At 38.3% G+C, this 20,960-nt stretch overlaps 1 protein-coding gene across 27 annotated transcripts in view; it reads left to right on the forward strand.

Annotated features, from left to right (window-relative positions):
- Positions 1-20,960, forward strand: part of LOC105292562 — a 713,386-nt gene that overhangs the window by 686,796 nt on the left and 5,630 nt on the right. For 26 of the 27 annotated variants that reach the window (XR_002780497.1, XR_002780494.1, XR_002780499.1 and 23 more), the window contains 2 exons: positions 11,229-11,339; positions 14,594-14,806. The exons of the other annotated variant lie outside the window; for it this stretch is intronic. The gene's annotated coding sequence lies outside the window, so the exon portion shown is untranslated. The remainder of the gene's footprint in view (positions 1-11,228; positions 11,340-14,593; positions 14,807-20,960) is intronic. 27 annotated transcript variants of the gene reach the window in all.

Raw genomic sequence — 20,960 nt, forward strand, 5'->3', positions numbered from 1 at the left:
ATTTATTCTTATTCATTTTTCAATTCCACTCATTCTTGGCTATAGGGGTTCTTAACACTTAGTGGAGTTGGGATTTCTTTAGCAGCTCCAGTGAGGCTGTGTCTCCCAGGAATCTGAGTAGTTTTTCCAAGGCCTCAGCAGTAGAAATAATTCAATGCCAAGTCTCTAATGTGCCTAGTTTTTCTTTAATTAAACTTTTTACATTGGGACAACAATAGATTTATATGCAGTGTAGAGATTCACCCAGGTTTTGTATGTATCAATAGTTCATTATTTTTTACTGGTAAGCAGTACTCCATAGTACAGATTTACCATAGATTGTTTAACTATTCATCCATTGAAGGACATCTGTCATTATCTCTGATCTGGTTTCATAAATTTTATTCATTCTTCCATTATTCAGGTTAAAACCTTGAATCTTCTCTCTCAACATACTTTGATCAAATAATAAATTCTATGGCCCCTATCTTCAAAATATATCCAGAATCTATCTACTTCTCATTGTCATTAATTTGTACCCCTGGTGTTGAGCCAGTATCACTGTTTCCCATTCTATGTCAGCCAAGGACTTGGAGGACATGTCCCAAATCTTAGAGATATAAGGGTAGAGGAATACTACAAAAAATATCTTAATTATGGGAATGTGTTTAGGAGCTCCCTCTCAGTTATAAATTGCTTCAAGTTATAAATTGCTCACTTGAGTCTAAGGATTCTTAGAGCTTCAACTTGATTTTACCTTCATATTGGTGGGGGAGTTATCTTGGAGGAAAATGTGGCAAGAATTTTTGATGAAGTCTCTATTAAAAAAAAGACAGTAATACTATCATGGTATAGAAGGCTATCCACAAGTCCTCCCTGAAATACAGGAATGTAAACCCACTGGACTTCCCATTCATTATCTAAAGGGAGTAAGGATGACAGACTAGGAATCACATCATTAATATAAATATAAAGTTTATAAAGTTCTTAATGAACTTTATAAACATTATAATTTCCTAATGTTTTTAACTCGTGAAAAGTCTTCTCCAACTGGTTTTCCATAAGTGATCAGAAATAAAACACAAAACACAATGAGTATATACTAAATGATAAAAAGTGCCTTTTATATGTGCTATCAATACTCTCCTTCCAAGCCAATGGCAGAAACTCCAAATCAATCATGACAGGGTTTTAGCCACCTAAAAAAGGCTATTTCATTAAATAACTGTTTCAACACATCAGTGATCAAATTGCTTTCAAAATGTTTAGTTGGCCATTCATGGTTCTTCAAATATAGCTCCAGTATATCTTTCCAAATGGAAAATTTTCTCCAATGTCCTTCTCATACCCAATATCCTTATAAAACTGTAAGCTTCAGACCTCTGAGCACAAAATCTCTGATATCTGTAGCAACTGATCCATTTTCCACTTACTAAATTCTTCAAAAGTCAATCTTAATGCCACCTTTATCCTGACCACTTAATACTTTAGGCCTAAAGATGACTATCTACCTGCTGATGTGAATTATGTTTAAATACCTATTTGTCTGATCTACTAGACTGCAAGTTTTTAAAGATGGGAGCTTTGCCCAAGTCAGTTCTTTATTGATCATAGAGAATAGAAAACAGTTAAGATATCAATTAAAACATATTGAATAAAGTAATATTTCGATGAGAGCAATAGAAAGAAACAGTTATCTCGGAATGAAATTAGAGATAGTGTTAAATCACGCAATCAACTCTGGTTAAAAAAAAAAAAAAAAGGTACCATCCTGTAGTAAAACTTGTTTCATGCATCTCTGCCTGTCACTGGAAAGGGGATTCTTTCCCTGAGCGGGGAGTGTCTTCTATCTCATGTTCTCAGGGACTACCCAGGAGACTGCCTGTCAGTTTTGGTTGGATGGGTGAGTGAATGTCAAGTTGTTTTTCCTCTCAACCAAGAAACATCGAGAGAAGAGAAGGCGGATATTCTAACTTGCAGGTAAACAGCAACATCTTATCTTCCCAGGCTTTACCAAGACACTCAGCCCTTTGCTCCTCTTTTCCAGAAGTGGCGAGCTTTAGTCTCCTTCCACTATCTTTTCTAACCTTCTACTGCTCAACAACATGGGCAAGGTGGCTACCCAGAATTAAGATTCCACTCTTAAACCTGATTAAGTCGGTGTGATATAATAAAAAGCATCTAATAAAATTTTAAAAAATAAAACATCTACCCCTGACTCTGTTCCCCACTTGCTGAGTGACTTTGAACAAGTCATGTCCCTTCTCTGGTCCTCTAGGTCTCATGTGTCAAATGAAGCATTTTAGCAGAGACAATAAGTTCCTTTCTGGACAGTGAAATAGGTCAGTTTGCAGGTTAGCTAGAGAACAATTAACCTTACGGGAATAACACTATCAACATAATAAATGATAATTCTTAGAAACAATTGACTTCGGTGAAACAGTAGTTTTGGCACGCCCCTCATGAGTTCAGGAAAATTGCTTGTACGTTTACACACGCCCTGACACTAATTTACGATACTATAGAAAGAAAACATCTGTTGAAGTTTTGAGGAAAATCAAAATTGGTACTAATTTTCAATGGCAGGAAAATATGATCATGGTAATTATGGCATAATTATGATGCCCTAAATCTAATTCTACCATCTGGATTTAAGAAAGAATGGAAAACCAATATAAAGGAAGTAAAAAATACATCAACTTCCTAAAGATAATGGAACCATAAGAAATAGGATTGGGTTCTAAAAAAAACAATTCATTACAGAAAACCTAATTACAATTTCCCAAATTTATTTTGTGGGAAATATCCAATTTTTAGACCAAAAAAAAAAAAAAAAAGGATGATGAATAATTCTTGAAAAACTCAATTAGAGAGGAGGCCCACTGCTGTTGGTGAGAGACACTGCTGAGCCAGCCAAGTTGGACCCATGAGACATCTTTCTCCACACTTTCACTGAGTGAGGCCTGATTTGCATGCTGATGCCCAGACATTGTTCAATCTAAAATGAATTTATAAGCCAAAGAATAAATCACTACACTTTTGGACCTCAAGAAGAATAATTTCCTGATGATCAGAATTGACACACATGTGAGCAAAAGGAAGAAGTTTTGGTGTAGGGAAAGAAATAGCCAGAAGAACATGGACTTACTAGGCCATGATCTTAGCCTCCATTTACAATCTACAAATCGGAATAATGATATTACTTATTTATAAGTTTATTATGAAGAATGATAATGATGCATGTAAAGCACCATCAGTGTTTAGCAAGCAGTGAATATTCACTAATTAAATATTTGTTCTCTTCCAGACTCAGGGAACATTTCTCAAAGTATAGGCTTCTCACCAACCACCTGCATCAAAATCATGGCCTGCTTTTTAAAAATGAGAATGCCTTTTAAAATAAAATATCTAATCTTATTTTTCTTGGCCTCTGGACTTTCATAAGTAGGTGACCTGCTAGATGTCATTTTTTGACATTTCTCAGGATTAAAATCAGTGCAGTTATCACCAGTATTGAAATATTTCTATATTTCTAGTCATTCTTTTGACTACATTTCAGTATTCATACAAATGTGGGTGATCAACGGCACAGATACCGCCCACCCCTTAGTTAGCATGGAAAGAGATTTTTATACTTACTCACTCAGAGTAGAGCTCAAATAGGTTCTGAGAATTTACAGTTCTTCAAGCAAAATGATAAAACAAACTTAAAGGTCAAATGAAGAGAGATTGTGGAGAGTTGTTTGTTTTTTTGAGTTGTTTGTTTTTTTGAGAGTTGTTTATTGCCAGCCCAGGGGTCTAAATGTTTGGGGTCATGAGTATCTTTGTTATAAATGAAAGCATATTTCTGCAATTGGAAAACTTTTTTTTACAAAACCGATAAAAATACTCATATGAATTCAAATATGCATAGGTACATGCAAAAAGCAATTGCATTTATGCAAACTAATTCATAGAAAACTCAAAGATCTTTAAAATTTTGTAATTTCGTTTTTTCGTTTTGTTTTGTTTTGTCTTGAGCAAGTGATTCCATTTTGAACAAAGAAATGTTTTTAAAAAATTCTTCTTCTCCTCCACCCACCCAATGGGTTGGCTTTGGGGGTTTTCCTTCCTTTCACTCATCATGAGATGGCCCTACAATGAATGGAACCAGAGATGTAAAAGAGGGTGCTTGCTCTTTTCAGTCTTAGAAATTGTTTCCATATCTGCTGTTTTCCTCACCTCAGGCTGACATCTTTATCCTCAAAGCATAAGCGACTGTAACATCAGAAGTTATGAAGAGAAGGCAAAGAAATATTATTGGTGGACAAAAGGGATTCTTGATGTTTAAAAAATCTTTAACATCCACAGGTTCCCCAAAGGGACAGGAAGTGTCATGAGGGTTAAACCCTCCTAAAATTGGCTGATATTCTTTGCTCTGCGAAGTAACATCCTTAAATTCTGTGGTTAAAAAATTACTTCTGGAAGGGCATTTCTGGTTTGAATACAAATGTCAGGAGTTGGAACTAGGATAACTCTGGCCGTGGGGTCCATCCACGCCGGCTTACTTAAGGAAGGAGTGGGATTCCCCTCTCTCTTCCACGGGAGGGTTATTTGCTGGCACTCACTCACTGAAAAATTGGCTTTTCTCTCAGTGGCAAAGCATGTAAAGGTTTCTTTGAGAAGATTTTCCCCGATCCTACCCATGGCCTTGGCCTTTACTTATGCTTCGTTCAAGCCAACTTTTCATTTCAGAAAACTACAGACAAAGAAGGATTTCAAAATGAAGCATTGCTAACTCATCTTTTATCTTGAACTCCTTATCAAAGATGAGATTTCAAAGCCCTGAACAATCTAGGTCTCTGCTTTGTTTCTAGTCTATCTTATCTCATTCATTTATTTGTTTCATCGTTCATTCATTTGGCAAATAGTCACCTGCAAGACAGTGTTAAGTCTAATGGTGATTATGATAACAAAGAGATGGTGCTTGAGGGTGATGATGGTGGTGATGAGGATGGTGATGAGGATGGTGATGAGGATGAACACTTGGATATCACTTCAGTTGATAGTTTACCCCAGAGTTTTCTTTAATCCTCACCAAGCCATATGATTTTTGGTTGTTCATATTCATCCTCTCGATTTCACAGATGAGAAAAGTTTTCTAGTCACACAAGAATTGAATGATGCAAAGATTTCAACTCACATCTCTTGCTCTAAGTACTATATTCTTTCACTGTACGTAAAGGGATATAAGAATGACAAAGGGCTTGTCCCTGGCTTCCAAAGACCTGTACTTAAATAAGATAGTAAAAAAACAATGTACAGAAATAATTGCGATACCTAGGAAAAAGACAGTGATGTGATAACAGTCAAATATTTCTCAGGGGTAAACAAATATCCACTATATTCTATTGTACCTATGTTATTTTTAATGTCTACTTTCACATCTCATGCAGGTGACCCTTCTTGGAATTTCAGAAAATATTTCTCATTCTTGCTTCACAATGTTTCTCCCCTTCCTCATGTTTTAATTAATGACTAAAATCACTGCTCTATATCAATCCATTTCTTGACTCATATCACAGCCCTTTGGTACAGCACTTTTACTCTATACTGTGCGATTCAACCTTACATAGTAATGTTTCGTGTGTTAGTTAATCACAGTGGCATGGACTGCATATAATAATAGCATATTACGTTTTTAGGTTATAGACGGTGTTCACATGCATTACATGACAAAAGCCTTGAGTTAGAGCCCTGTGCAGTAGCTTTAGGGATTCATACCACGGAAGTGAGGAAGTTAGGCTCTGTGACTTTTAGTGATTTTCTGAGATCATGAAATGAGTCACAACTTGCTGATAAAGCTTGTAAAGAGTAAGTTAATAAGCCTAAAGCTCTAAGCATAGTGTCAGAGACATGGAAAGTATTTATTAAGTATTAGGTATACAAGTAGAATTCATAAACTTGAAGCCAGATTTCCTGGAAATTCTATTTTGTCTATAACCGAACAAGGTTTAAGTTTCAAGCCTGCCCCAAACTCAATGCGTGTCTTCAAATTTTATTTCTTAAAGCATTGCATTATCTTTATACGATGTAACTAGATATTTATTTGAGAATACAGATATGTGGATATATTATGCAACTCGCATGACCCACACACATGGCAGGAAACATCCCAGGAGTCAGTGATTGAGCTCTTTCTTGCAGCATAGTATAGACATACAACAGTTCTCTGCACACAGTAGTCCAGGAACACATCACCAAACCAGATATTGTCTTGTGAGTCAAAATCTACTTATACTTAAGCTCTATGATTTCAATTTTTTAATGATTTCAGTAGACGTGGGTGATTTCCACAGTATCTCCAATCACAAGGGTCTCTGATTTAAGGACGTAAAGTGTTTTAGGATAAACCTGTATCTTTTATTTCTTTGTATTTCTACTATAGTCTGAATGTTTGTGTTCCCACCAAACTCACATGTTGGAATCCTAATGCTCAATGAAGTGCTGTTAGGAGGTGGGGGTCTTTGAAAGGTGGTTAGCTCATGAGGTTGGAGGCACCATGAATGGAGTTGGTGCCCCCATGAGAGAAACCCCAGAGAGCTCCCTAGTCCCTTTCATCTTGTGAAGACATAATGAGTTGTCTGTAGCCTAGATCATGGCGGCACCCTGATCTTGGACTTCCAGCCTCCAGAAGCGTGAGAAATAAGTTTCTATTGTTTGTCAGCTACCTCAGGCTGTGATATTTTGTTAGAACAACTTGAATGGACCAAGACAAACTCTGAAGTGCTTAAGTTACTGCTGGGCGTATAATAATTGTTCAAAGCACTCTTGATGAGTAACAAAATAATAGACAAACAATATAACAATCCACAAAGGTTTATTGCATGCCAGTGTATGGCAAGCACTGGTTAGATTCTGGAAAAGGATGCTTCCTACCCACATGGAGCTTACCAGGAAGCAAATATTAATATGTTCACAAATCAGAGTGGAATTAAGCTAGAAATTAAAAAGATAACAAAAAGATAAAATGCCCCAGAGATTCTAGGAAGTGGTAATAATCACAATATGGTTCTTTAATCTCTCAGAACCTACAAATAAAGGAGACAGAACAAAGAGATAATAAAACCGAAACCCATGGCCAACGTTTACAACAAAACCAGATGTCAAAGCATCCTTATAAATCTCCAAAAACAAGTGGGAGAAAATCACCATGGCATAAAAAACTGGCATAGTCTTAGAATCTCCCTAGAAGCAGCAGAGGGAAACAGGGGCTGTCTGGCAGCACAGGGGACAGGAGAATGCAACAGGGCCCTCAGGTATCCACCAAAAAGCACCACGGGGTCACCTGAAGGCAGCAGCCAAGGCTCAGAGGGGTTTCTCCCACTCCAGCAGAAGGCGAGTACAAATGCCTGCTAAGGAGCTGGGCGCTTCTACATCTTAGGAACTCTCAAAACCCATCTTTCCTGGACAGGGCTCCATGCTGAAGAGAAACTTCTAGAAGCTGACTACTAGAGAAAGATTAAGAAGATATATTAATTTTTTTCTTTATCTCTTTAACTCTAATCCATCTTCTATACACTGAATTTCCTTGTCAAAACAAAAAGTTGAGTACGAGCATAACTAAATTTGCCAATCATGTTAGTTGTTAAGGAAACTCCCCAAAATAGGGAATAGACCACCAAAAGTTTCGTCTGGGAGAGGAAAGAGAATATGTGATACTAGAAGTCCTTGGAAGGATAAGAAAGAGACCCTTTGGATGTCAGCAGGATTTTTATGGAATTGGAATCATTCCTCCACTGTGTGTAGCATTGCAAAAGGCACTGGGTTTCGCAATCGCTGTGTGGGTTGCTCTGAAGTCACTGGTGGCCTCTTCACTCCCCAAATCACTTCCCAGTGAGCACTTTGATCTTCTATGATATCAGTCTCTTGAGCCACTAATTGCTTCCAAGTGAAATGTGGCTTGCCAAGAGTCTGGGTGGTGTGTCATATATGATACAGTTCTTTGCACTTATGTATTTGTTTACTTCCAAATTCCTCTGAATTCTTAACTAACAGAATGCTCTTAGTACAACAAAATTAAAAGATATAAAACTGTCTTGAAAAGTGGTTCCTGAGGGTCTTCCTTGGCATATTAGCTCACTCCCAATGGGACACACTAAAGTCACAAGTCTCTCAGACTTTGTTTTGCATCGTGAAGAAAATGTGTGTGGATTCCAAGTTAAAGGTATAAGAAGAAATACAATAGATTTTAAAACTATTCCAGGAAGATTGTTATATAAGTCCTAGGCTTTTGAACTCTCTAGAGAGTTTGAATTCACCATTGACATCCAGTGTCATCCCTTTACTTCATGCCTACATCCATTCAATGACCACTCTATTAACTATGCTTTCTGACCACTTCTCCAATATGTCATCACACCACCCTCATTTCCCTCCGTATCCTGCCCTCTCGATGCCATTGTTGTAGCACTGACCCACCTTGGGTCTCCCCTAGAATATTAAGCAGCTTTTTAATTTCTAATCGTTCTTCCAGTCCCAGTTTCAGGCATCAAATTTTCCCTCTGTTAAATGAGCACACTAATGCTTATATCTTGTGGTTATTGTAAGGACTAAATAAAGCAAACTTCAATAACGTCTGTGGAAGCCTCTAATGAACTTCCGGGCACATAATCATCGCTCAGTAAATGTTTTCTTCCTTCCTTGGTCATCAGGATCACTTTCCTCACCTTAGTCAGAGTTATCTTTCTAAGACAAAATTTTGATGATTTCACTACTCTCCTTAAAGAAAATCAATGGCTTGTTATTGCTCAAGTAATAAAGTTCAAACTACTATCTTGCTATTCCTTTATGTCATGATTCTCCATTACACATCTCCACTCAAGCCCCCTCAAGTAATTGTTAAATGTTGGACCTTCTTCTTTCTTTGCATATGTTGTTTTTTCCTGTCTCTAATGAGCTCTGTTTCACTACTATCTTGAATTCTCATCCTTCTGTTGAACTATCTTCCTAACTTTTCACTAGGCAAACTCTTCTTCATTCTTTAGAGGTCTTGCTTCAAGTTCACCTCCCTTCCTAAGTCTTTTCAGAACTCTTTGTCCCTGACAACTTCTCATAAAGCTTCCAATGTTTATCATTACCATGATACATAGCACACTGAATTTTCATTATTGGTTTGCATTCTGAGTTCCCAACCAGGCTGAGAGTTCCTGGAGGACCAGGAACTAGTTTTATTCATCTTTATGGCTCCATTGCCTTGACTTGTGCATGACACATAGTCACAGTCCCTAAATCCTTATTGAGCAAATAGATATTTTTATTTTATATTACACTCATTTATTTATTCATTCAATATAAGTGAGTATCTGCCATACGTCAGATACTATGTGAGGCTCTGTAGAAGATGCATAGATAAATAAAAATTAGACGCCCCCTCTCAGGAAATTTAAAGTCTAGTTGGGAACATAATAGATATTTATTCATCTTTATGGCTCCATTGCCTTGACCTGTGCCTAGAACAAAGAATAGATAGAGTCAAACTACTTCCGACCAGAGAAAGATAAAGCTCTCCAGTTGATGACACAGGCACACTGACTAATGCCTATAGATCAGCCAGCAAGTATCCTGAGTCCCAACACACTTTCCATTCAGTCTATTATTGGACTGAAAACTGATGATATTCTGCAGTTTGGAGCTTGTGTGCCTATACTTAGGCTAGTTTGGAAGTAATCCATAACAGGTGACAGGAGAATTTTTCTTCTATTCTAGAAAAGAACATCTTATTCATCTTGTTTTCCATTTGGATTCACTGTGAGGTCTCGTCCATTACTGTTACTTAAGGTGTGTTTGTTGAAATAGCTTAGATTGCTGACTTAATGAGTTCGATGTGGAGTTTCATTACAAATAGTTTAAAGGTGATTTAAATTTCTTTGATTTAGATACTGTGTCCAATTTTTAAAGCACAAGACTTAAAACTCAAGCCTTCATTTATGCATTCATTTAATCATTTTTATTCAGTCAGTCATGGTCTTAGTCACTTAGGGTTGCTATAACGAATACTATAGACTGGATGACTTAAAGGACAGAAATGTATCTTTTACAGTTCTGGAGCCTGGAAGTCCAAGTTCAGGATGCCAGCATGGTCTGGGTCCAGTGAGGGCCTTCTTTTTGGTTTGTTTTCTGCTTGCTGTGTCTTCACATGGCAGGAAGCGGGGCGGTGGGCTGGGAAGTGGAGGGTATGAGACATCGCTCTCATGTCTCCTTTTGTGAGGGAACTAGTTCCACTCTCCTGACCTAATCACCTCTCAAGAGCCCCATTTACAAATATCATCGCATTGGGGATCAGGGTTTCAACATATGAATTTGGGGGGCGGACACAAACATTTAGTCCATAGCAATCCTGTATTTATTTATTCATGTAGTCAGTGAAAAAATATTAATTAAATTAGTTATTCCTATTCCTAGCCTTTAATTACACTCTTTCTTGTGAATTACTTTTCATTTTCAACTAATTTTTAAGATTCCTTAGGGTAAAGACCCAGTCTCTCTCTTATATCGAACCAAGTAGATATTCAATGCTAGAAGTTTGCTTGATAAGACTTAAAATAAATTCCTATTATAAAAATCAGAATTGATCAGACAGACTTGTTTCTGCTTCATCTCCATGGAAACCTTTATTTTTCCTGGCGCTGGATGAGGAAGCGCCATGTTGGGAGATGACATAACCTTGGAACGGTCCTCCCTTCAGGCTGAAGCACTTAGTCAGAAAGCTCTGGCATGTGTGCTGAAGTCCCCAGCACTGGGAACATGAGGAAACTCATAAATACCCATCTTGAGAAGCCAGCAGATTAAATAGATGCCAGCTTCTCAAGGCCACGCTCTTTCATCACGAGAGAGATGCAATGTAAACAAAGAGCTTGAAGGTGAAAATGAAATTTTAGAACAGAAAGAGAACACAAAAGCAGGATTCATAGCAGACCAGGGGAGGGGGAGGAGGAGAAAAGCAAGGATGCGAGGCAGCAAACAAGCGAAAGGCTGTAGAGAAAAAGTCAATAGATCATTTAAAAGCTGTGAGTCATTTGCTTCCTGATTCAAGGGGGCCAGTGACAGAGGACACAGTTCATTTTGACAAACACTCATTAATGGTGGGGTGGAACGAGGAAGAGTGGGTGGCAGAGGAGCTTGGAGCGGGTAGTAGGTTTTGGGTTGTGGGAATAAGGTTTGGAGAAGAAAGAGTAATCGTGTTCTCTACGTTGTGCTGATCTTTCTAGATATTTAATACTGGTGAGTTTTCACAGTGAATCTCTGAAGCAGACAATGCTACCTCATTGGATCGGTGAGGGAACCAAGTCTTGAGACTAAGGAACTTTTCCAGTCGCACGGTTAGTACATGCCACTACCTATTTCCAAATTTAGGTACGTCTGATTCTGAAATCTATGCCTCATCCTCAACCTCATTCTGTCACCCTGCCTCACTCAGCACATGTGATAGAATCTGAAAATGGAAATAAAACAAGAATACAAAGCAGGTTTTTAACTTTTTAAAAAGTGTTCTGGGCTAATAGGGATAGAAAGGCATGTAAACACTGAGCCAAATCACATGATAGAATGATATACATGCTTGGGTTGATATAAACAATGTACTGAGGATCACAGATAAAAGAGCATTTCATTGAGATTTTTGAAAGGAACAGGAAGTGCTATCTAGGAATGTGGTGTTACTGGACCTGAATGAAAAGATCTTGGATCAAGTTTAATAAGAGAAGAATTAAGGGAAGACTATTATTATACACAAGGAAGGGGAAGGGATTATCATGCACAGTACATGGAAAAAGACTGAAAAAAATTGCTTGCAATCAGACCATGGAGATGCCTGAACATAAGCAATTTGGATTTCATACTACATACAAGGAGGGTCAAGAGCAGAAATTTGAAGAAGGGAGAGAGGTCTGTTGTGCAGACATCTAGGACGAGGCACTGCCTCAAGAATAGCCACAGCTTACTTTCCGTAGGTTCTGCAAGGTTGCGGAACTGTAGAAAAACATTTGCCTGAAAATTCCAAATTCTTTCTTTGCCCTTAGCTAGAAGGCCTGGAACTTTTTTCTTTTTTCTTTAAAGTTTGTAACAAGTAGCCTAAGGACATTAACTAGAGGTTTAATTATTTTAATGTCTTACCTATTACAAACCCAGAAGAAATGTTATAAGGCTCCACATCTTCTCTACTTACTGGAGGTGAATAGTATTAGATGGTAGCTGCAGGCTAAACACGAAGGCGGCCAGCTATCCAGCAGCAGGGCCTAGGATAGAGAAAGGGATCTAGCTACCATGATTTGGGTTCAGAGTCATAACTTCGGTCCCTAAGAGCTCTTGAAGAAATCAAGGTAGAGACCCCAGTCCTAGAAAAACTGGGGTACCAGGCAGGTTCTTTGGTATGAGAATCACTTATAAAATGCAGATCTTGCAGGCAGAGTTTAGAATCCAGGGCACAACTTGGAATAGAATCCACGGTTTGACTTTTCTGACAATGGATGGCCAGGCCATCAAATTATATCCCTTCTCAAGGGGCCAGACGGGTGATGAAGAATGAGGTAAGGTCATATCTGCAGGCAAAATAGCATAGCTCCAGCTTTCAGGTCAGGTGAACACAAGAGCAGAAAGTTAGGCTAATCTATGCAATACCAAGAGTCAGCAAGGATTAGTATAAGATCACGAGCCTGGGAAGTCAAAAGCAGGAATATAAAGAATGAGAAAAATTCCACAAGACAGGCATCAGTACTGGTCTTAGAGCTGTACCTGAGGAAGGAAGAATATGGAGTACCTAGATCTGGCCAAGACGATGCTAATGAAACAGATCACCATGAATCTAAATGTGGACAGAGGTAAGCAGTTCGTAACAGGCGGCCTCTAGTAGGCTACCTGCCTGACGATGTCCACGCCCTTGTGTCATTCTCCTCCGTGGCTGGGGGCTGCCTTAGCAACTTGTTTCCAAGCAGTAGAAGTGCCAACATGGCAAAGTGGAGGAATATTATTTCCTTGATTTGGTTACATAGATTATGACCTTCCATTTTGTATGACCTGTCCCTTGGTGGCCTTGATGACACAAGCTACCATAGGAAGAGGCCCATGTCGCATAGAACCAAGGACAACCTCCTGCCAATAGCCAGCAGGGAACTTAGGCCATGCAAGGAGCTGAGTTCTGCCAACAACTGATAAGCTTGGAAGATCCAGGTCAAGCCCTCAAATGAGACCCAGCCCTAGCCAACACCTTGACTACAGCCCTTGATAGCTAGTCCGCTTGGTGAGGCTATGGTGCCTAGTTGTTTAGCCAAACACTGGTCTAGAGGATGCTGAGAATGTATTTTTTTTGGATGTGATTAACATTTAAATCGGTGGACTCTGAGAAGATGAATATTTAAATAAATAAACTGAATGATGCATATCACTCTTCCGAATGTGGGTGGGCCTCATCCAATCACTTGAGAGCCTCATTCAATCACTGAGCAAGGACAGAGGTTTCCAGAGGTTTCAAGACAGCAACACAGAGCTCTTGCTTGAGGTTGCAGCCTGTTGCCCTGTGGAATCTGGATTCAGGACTGCAACTCTTTCAGGAATTACAGTTTGCCAGATTTCAGACTTGCCAGCCCTCACGACTGTTAACCAAATCCTTGAAATAAATCTCTCTCTCTCTCCCTCCCCACTCCATCTCCCTCTAAATACGAGAGGCCTTGAAGCAGAGGCTCCAGCTAAGTTATGCTGTATTCCTGACCCATAAAAATGATGAAATAATAAAAATTTGTGGCAATTTGTTATGCAGCAATCTTCCAATGAAAAAAATTAAGAAATTTTAAAACTTGATTCAAAAATATATGTCCCATGTCTGATGGATACTTTTTATAAAATTTAATATAAATAAATGTCAGACTAAGGATCTCAGACTTTGTCTTCCAAACTTTGGGGAGGCTTTGGAAAGTTCTCATTTGAAGAAACACACAAACAGACCTGTGCTTTAGAGAAATCATTCTGGAAGCATAGCGGGGGAAGTGTCCTGAGGCCCTAGGGAGCTCCATGGGTGTTCAGGCTGGAGGGGAGAGAAGTGGAGGGGAGAGAGATTTAGAAGGGACACTTGGTAGGATTAATCCTCATTGAAAGAATGAATAACGACAGATTGAAGGAAACCATTGAAAGTGCAGGTCAGGATTCTAGGTCATGACCCACTGCCTCTACCTCAGATCAAATTGCCGTGACTCTTTCTTTCATTGATGCTAGAGCGTCCTAACCAGACTACCTGCCTTCATTCCTAACTCTTCTCAAAAATGTTTTTATACTCTAGACATAACATTTATTTAAAAATGTAATTCTGATTACATTGCTATCCTACTTAAAATTCCTCAGCGTTTTTCAGGGCCTGCAGAGAAAAGAAAAATGCATTCACATGGCTTACAGGGGCCTATGGCAATGTCTGTTTCTTTCTCCAGCCTTGCTATATCTCGATTTCCTCATCAAATATTAAAATGTTTTAATATATTTTTAAAAACTGATGCCAAGACACCCCCATTATTCTCTGTTGCTTTTCCAAACTCCATTTTAAAAGACAATGAAAGAGTTTTTATTTCTGTTTTGCTTTTGTTTTTTTTAGGGCATAAATTCACCAAGACAATATTTGCAACAATATTAGCAACAAGAAATAGCAACAATATATGGCCATCCCAAATCCCAAGCTAGAAATATAGGGATCCTGAAAGCATGCTGTTTTGTACTATAAAGCTCCATAAGTCCAGAAGGTCAGACTGCTGAAAGGCTGTATAAGAGAAGCTGCATGTTAGACACCTCCTCCTCTTTCAGACCACAGGTAACCTTCCCCTCCTACCTCATGATGAATGGAGATTTACTCTCTAAAGAGATTGAATCAGAAAGACAGAGACAAAGTTGATAGTGGAATACCAAACAGAAAACAGGTATTTGCACAGAAGTGTACATACCCTATAATGATATTCTCTTCTTTCATGAAGCAAAAAATTAGTGGGAAACAGGCCTTAATTTTCAAAGGAGAGCTGACAAATTCCTTAATGGAGTACACATGACCAGCCAAAGAGAAAATAAATATAAATACTGACATGTGAAAACTCCTCAATCCAATGAACCATTCAACTCCCCTTATAAACAAAGTCCAGCAGTTGACAAGGAAACACACGTGATAAGTTTCAAGTAGCTTTTAAATTTTGATGCTTCATTCTTATATATGAACATACAGAAATGCAAAGTTAATATGACATTTGAAAATAAATCAATGTAATTCACCATATTCAAAGAAAAAAGGAGAAAAACCATGGATTATCTCAAGAAATGAAGGAGCTTCATGAACAAATTCTCAGCAAGCTACATCAAAAAAAAAAAAGAGTATCATTATAGGATGTATATACTTCTACAGCTGATATTATATATTATGGTTTGTGACTGAGTGCTTTCTCATGAAGAAAAAGAAAAAGAGGAAAATGGCTGTTCCCATCACTTCTATTCAACAACAAACAGAAAATTCTGTCATTGTAGTAATGCAGTAAAAAAATGCATATAGTTTGGGAAAAAAAAATAAACTGTTCTTATTCACAGACAACAGTATTATGTACCTAAAAAGTTCCAAGGACTTTACAGAAAGCTTTATGAATTAATAACTGAGTTTAGTAAGGTTACACAATGACAGGTCAACATACAAAAATAAGTCAATTGAATATTTATATACTAGTAACAAACAATTGGGAAAAGATTAAATATATTTTATAATAGCAAAAACATGAAATGTTTAGGGATAAGTTTTGTAAAATATATGCAGTAGCTATATACTAAAATCTACAAAACAGTGCTAAAAAACAACAACGAAAAAAGACAAGTAAAGAGCTATACCATGCTCATGGATTGGAATGCTTACTATTGTCAAGATGTCAATTCTTTTTAGGTTGACATATAAATTCAATGTAACACTGATCAAAACACCAGAAGGCTATTTTTAAATAAGACTTGACTAGCTGATTTTAAAATTAATGTTGAAAATCAGAGGACCTAAAATACCTAAAACAATTTTTTGAAAAGAGCAATGTCAGAAGACTTACTTAGTTTACTCACTCTAAGTTGCAGTAATCGAGAACAACATGGTATTAGTGCAAGGATAGATTACAGATTAATAGAACAGAATAGAGAATATAGAAATAGACCCTCACATATATGGTGAATTGGCTTTATGAAAATGCGCCCTGGTAATTTTATATGAGAAACATATTGTCAACATATTGTGCTAGAAAAACTAGATATCTATAGAGAAAAAGTAATACTTGACTTGTACCACATACTACAAATAAAAATGAATCCAAAATGGGTCATTGACTTACATGTAAAAACTAAAATTATAAAACTTATAGAATAAAATATAGGGAAAATAACATCCACGACCTTGGAATAGGCCAATGTTTCTTGGACTTCACCCCAAAATAACAAACCACAAAGGAAAAATAAGTAATAAATTGAAGTTCATTTAAATTAAAAAAGTCTGCTCTTTGAAAGAAACTATTAAGAAACTGAAAAAAGTAAACCACTGTCTGAGAAAAAAATTTTCTCCTTGCCTCTGTCTGCTGAAAGACTTGCATCAAGAATGTATAAATAACTCTTACAACTCCATAGTAAAAGTCTAACCATCCAAAGTATTTCAACAAACAATTAATATATGAAGATAGGAGTGACTAATAAGCATATTCAAAAGTGCTCAATACTGCTAGTCATCTTGGAAATGCAAATTAAAAACACAATAAGATACCATTAAACTTTCACTCGAAAGGCTAGAATTAAAAGACTGACAATACTAAGTATTGGTGAAGATGTGGAACAGCTAGTACTCTGGGAGTATGAACTGGAACCACTGTTCTAAAAACAGTTTGGCAGCTTCTCATAAAACAAAACACACACTTTAATATGACCTCTATTTTTAAGTATTTACCCAAGAGATATAAAACCATGTATTCACACAAATGCTTGTCCGTGGATGTTTAATAGTAGCTTTATTCATAATAGCCCCAAACTGAAATAATGCAAATATTTATCAACATACAAATGGATAAACTAACTGTGGTATGTCCTTATGATGAATACTGTTCAACAACAAAAGGAGATCATGAATAACACATGCAAACAACATTAATAAATCTCAATAACATTATGCTAAGTGAAAGAAGTCAAACACAAGAGAACATGCTGTGTGATTCAATTTATAAGAAATTCTAGAGCAAGCGAAACTAATCTATAATGACGGATTAGTGCTTGCCTGGAGCCCGAAATAGAAGGGAGTTGATTGCAAAGAGGCATGAGGGAATTTCTAGGGATGATGTAGATGTTCTATTTTATGTTTGAAGTAGTTACATGGGTGCGTATATATTGGCCAAAGCTTATTGAATTGTATACTCAAAATGTAATTATAGCTTGAAAAAACTGATATTAATTTTACATAATAGGAAGGATATTATTTAAAAAAATAATTCAGGAAAATTTATCAAAAATGCAAGTTGTAAGTTTCCAGATCCTTAGTAGGTGTTCGATTAATAATTTTAGTTGTTTGATTACATAAGATATATATAATGCCCTTAGCAAAGTGCTTGACACATAACAAATGCTTAATAATTGTTTGTAGAACCAATGCCTGGATGGGTCCATTAATCTCTAATGTCCTATAATTCCCACTTATCTTGAGCTTGTAGATGTTTGAATAGAGAAAAGAAAACGTATAAAGAACTTCTTATAAATGTGCAATCTGCCTTTCTGCCAAGGAGACACTTCTTAGTATGAAGGGAAGGCTGGGTAGAGGGACCCACCAGAAATACTAATGCAGTTGCTGCAACACAAAGATGTGCCCCTAAGCCTCACAGAGGAGAAAAGGCAGATAGATAATAAGATGACATCTGGCTAATAGAATGGTACAAAATGACGGCAAAAACCTACTTAATGCAAAGCAACTTCCTAAAAGGAAGCTTAGAGTTTGGCAAAATGGCCCAAGGGCAAATATCAGTGCTGGGAACCACAGGTAGGAGAGAGGCCTGGGCCAAGGCCATTTCTGAGCTGCATCCCCTTCAGGAGACTTGAAAGGACATCTAAAGCTTCCTGCTCAACTCTCCTTTAGTAGGTGAGGACATGAAGGCCCACAGAAAGCAAACGGCCTACCCAGCGAGTGTAGGCGTGGAGTCAGAACTGCTCCCAGACCACCTACGTTTTTCTTACTTTGCAGGCCCAAAATGCCCAAGAGAAAGACCTTCCAAATCACACCCATGATGCTGGGTTTTGCCTGCTAATCTGTATGGTTGTATTTGTGTGTCCAGTGCAAATGAAAATCAGACCATTGTAGCACTGGATTTGCGACCTCTGAAACTAAGCAGTTTCTGATCAGCTCAGTTTATGATGGGGAAACCCATCATAATGTGATGTTTCTCTACGTGAACTGAATTGTGGCTCCCTTTTAGGAATGAGGGCATGAGTTCCTGGGCATGAATATAAGAAGAAATTGTGCTGTGCTTCAAGGGATTTCAACGAGCCTATGGCCTCACGAGTTGTCGCAGTAACACTTTGCTTTCAGAGGGTGGTGTCTTTGGGCGCTCACAAGCCAAGACAGAATCAGCCCGAGCTGGCTTCCAGCTGACACGGGTGGCAGCTGTGGCTTTTAGGTCTTGATCTACTCCAATAATTGAACTGCCTTCTTCCTCTGTGGTTAGAGGTGTCATCTGGCTGTTTATGGTATGTTGGTATTAATTAGAACCCAATTCTTGTATTTTACCACACACTTATTTATAACCTTCAAGGAACATGCTCACCTCCTAACACATCCAGGAACATGCTCACCTCCTAACACATCTGGTGGGTGCTATATGTGGCTGAGGGCCTACTCACCTTGGGGACAATAATTGCATCTTTTCCCTAAATTGCACTGAGAGGACAACACCTAAGTGATTTTTTTGAGGATAAATAATTTCAAGTTTGTTTTAAATTTGAAAACCTGGATGTTGCTACACTAGATGACAGAATAATGCACCATGGTAAAGTAAAAATAGCTCTGGATTAAGAATTAAGGGATATCTAAGGGAGGCTGGGACAGGTGATCCCTAGTACTAGAAGAGAAAAGAACAAAGCTCCTGCTTAGTCTGTTCAGGTGGCTGAATATAACAAAATACCATAGGTTGGGTGGCTTATGAACAACAGAAATTTACTTCTCACAGTTCGGGAGGCTGGAAGTCCAAGGTCAAGAGGCCCAGTGTTGTCAGGTGAGGGCCCATTTCTGGGCAGCAGACATGTAGGTCGCATCCTTACCAGGCAGAAGGGGTGAGGGAGCTCTCTCTGGTCTCTCTTAGGAGAATACTAATCTCATCACGAGGCTCCACCCTCATGACCTAGTCACCCCCAAAGGGTCCACTTCCTAAAACCATCACAACGGGTATGAGGATTTCAACATGTGAATTGGGGGTGGGGGATGCAAATGGCATCTGCTGTTTATTGAGTTCTTGTTATGTGCTTGACACTTAATATTCAATTAAATTTTAAGCAACATAAGGACAGTCTTCCACCTGTTTTATTTACTTTTTATGCTGACTCTCATCACAGTATTCAACACATCTTAGTAGCTCCACACACATTTTTTGAATAAATGAATAAACAAAAGAGGGTAATATTTTTAACTTTATTTTTCAGATTGGAACTTAGACTTAAAAATGTTGGGTAACTTGCCCGAATTCACACAGCTGTTGTGTCAAAAAGCTTAACATCGAATTATGAATGATCTCCTTGATTGTAAAGAGTATCTCTTCATTACACTGTGCACCTTTAGTCAACCAACGGAGAATCACTCAGACGTGTCCCAGTTTAGGGGAAGTTTGATGGCACTGAACTGCAATAAAACAAGTGGCATCAATCTTAGTAACTTTTTAACAAGGTGACTCAAGGAGCAGCTGCGTGGAGAACTGTAGAGGGGCAAGTGTGGAAAAAGAGCCCGTTTGAGAGGTGACGATGGTTATCTGGGTGGGAGGTGAAAACGTCTTGGGCCGCAGTGACGATATTAGACTTGGTGGGAAATGATTGACTTTGAGATGGTCGTGAGAGGAATCAAGGGGACTTGCTGATGGACTCTGCATAGGGAAGAAAGAAGGGGCCACCGGGTATGTTTCAGGCTTTTGGCTTCAAGTACTACATGGACGGTGGCACCGCTCCTTGAGTTGTGAAATCTGAGGGCAGAACGGTTTTACAGGGTAGAGAATCAGAGTTTTGTTTTGAATATGTCACCTTTGATATGCATGTTAGATAAGCGGGGAGTGGGCTGTTGGACATGTGAGGCTGAAATTCTGGAAAAAGGTGAGGGTGGAGAACATATATTCAGGACTCTTTGACATGTATGTAGTATTTGAGCTCTGGCCCCTAACTGGAAAGACCCCTTCAGAAAAACGGTACATGGTGGTTAATCGACCACAGCATACTTGGCAAGAACACACACTGTGTCCTCAACGTGACTCGAGCTGATGATTGCTCCCCAGGTTTGGCAGAAAGGTTGAAAGCAAAAGCAGCCTTTACTGAGAATTCCCTCTGGCAAGATGTCAAATTTAAAAAACAGCAGAGTAGACTCAGCTACAGACTGAGCCAGACTGAGAGTTGACGCAGCCACTGCAGGCTTACAGAAATTACGATGAGCTCTTGGGTTAGTCAAAACATAATAACGATATCCAAAGTTCAGATATGTGCAGGCTGGATATGATGACTTACGGGTTTTTTTTTTTCTTTTCTTTCTCTCTTTTCTATCCCAGAAAAGAAAACAAACGTCAACACTCCATACCCTGGAGCTTTGATGTACTGAAGCTTCGGGTGTCTAGTATTCAGTTCCCGCTGGAGAACTGGCTGTATCATGTTGCACTGATTCATTTAATCTGTCTTCCCCTTATATGCTGGGCTTCTTGAGGGCAGGGATAAACCCCTTCTTAACCATATCTCCAGTT

The sequence above is a fragment of the Pteropus vampyrus genome, unplaced genomic scaffold (assembly GCF_000151845.1).
Source record: "Pteropus vampyrus isolate Shadow unplaced genomic scaffold, Pvam_2.0 Scaffold59, whole genome shotgun sequence".
In the NCBI taxonomy this organism is placed as follows: Eukaryota; Metazoa; Chordata; class Mammalia; order Chiroptera; family Pteropodidae; genus Pteropus; species Pteropus vampyrus.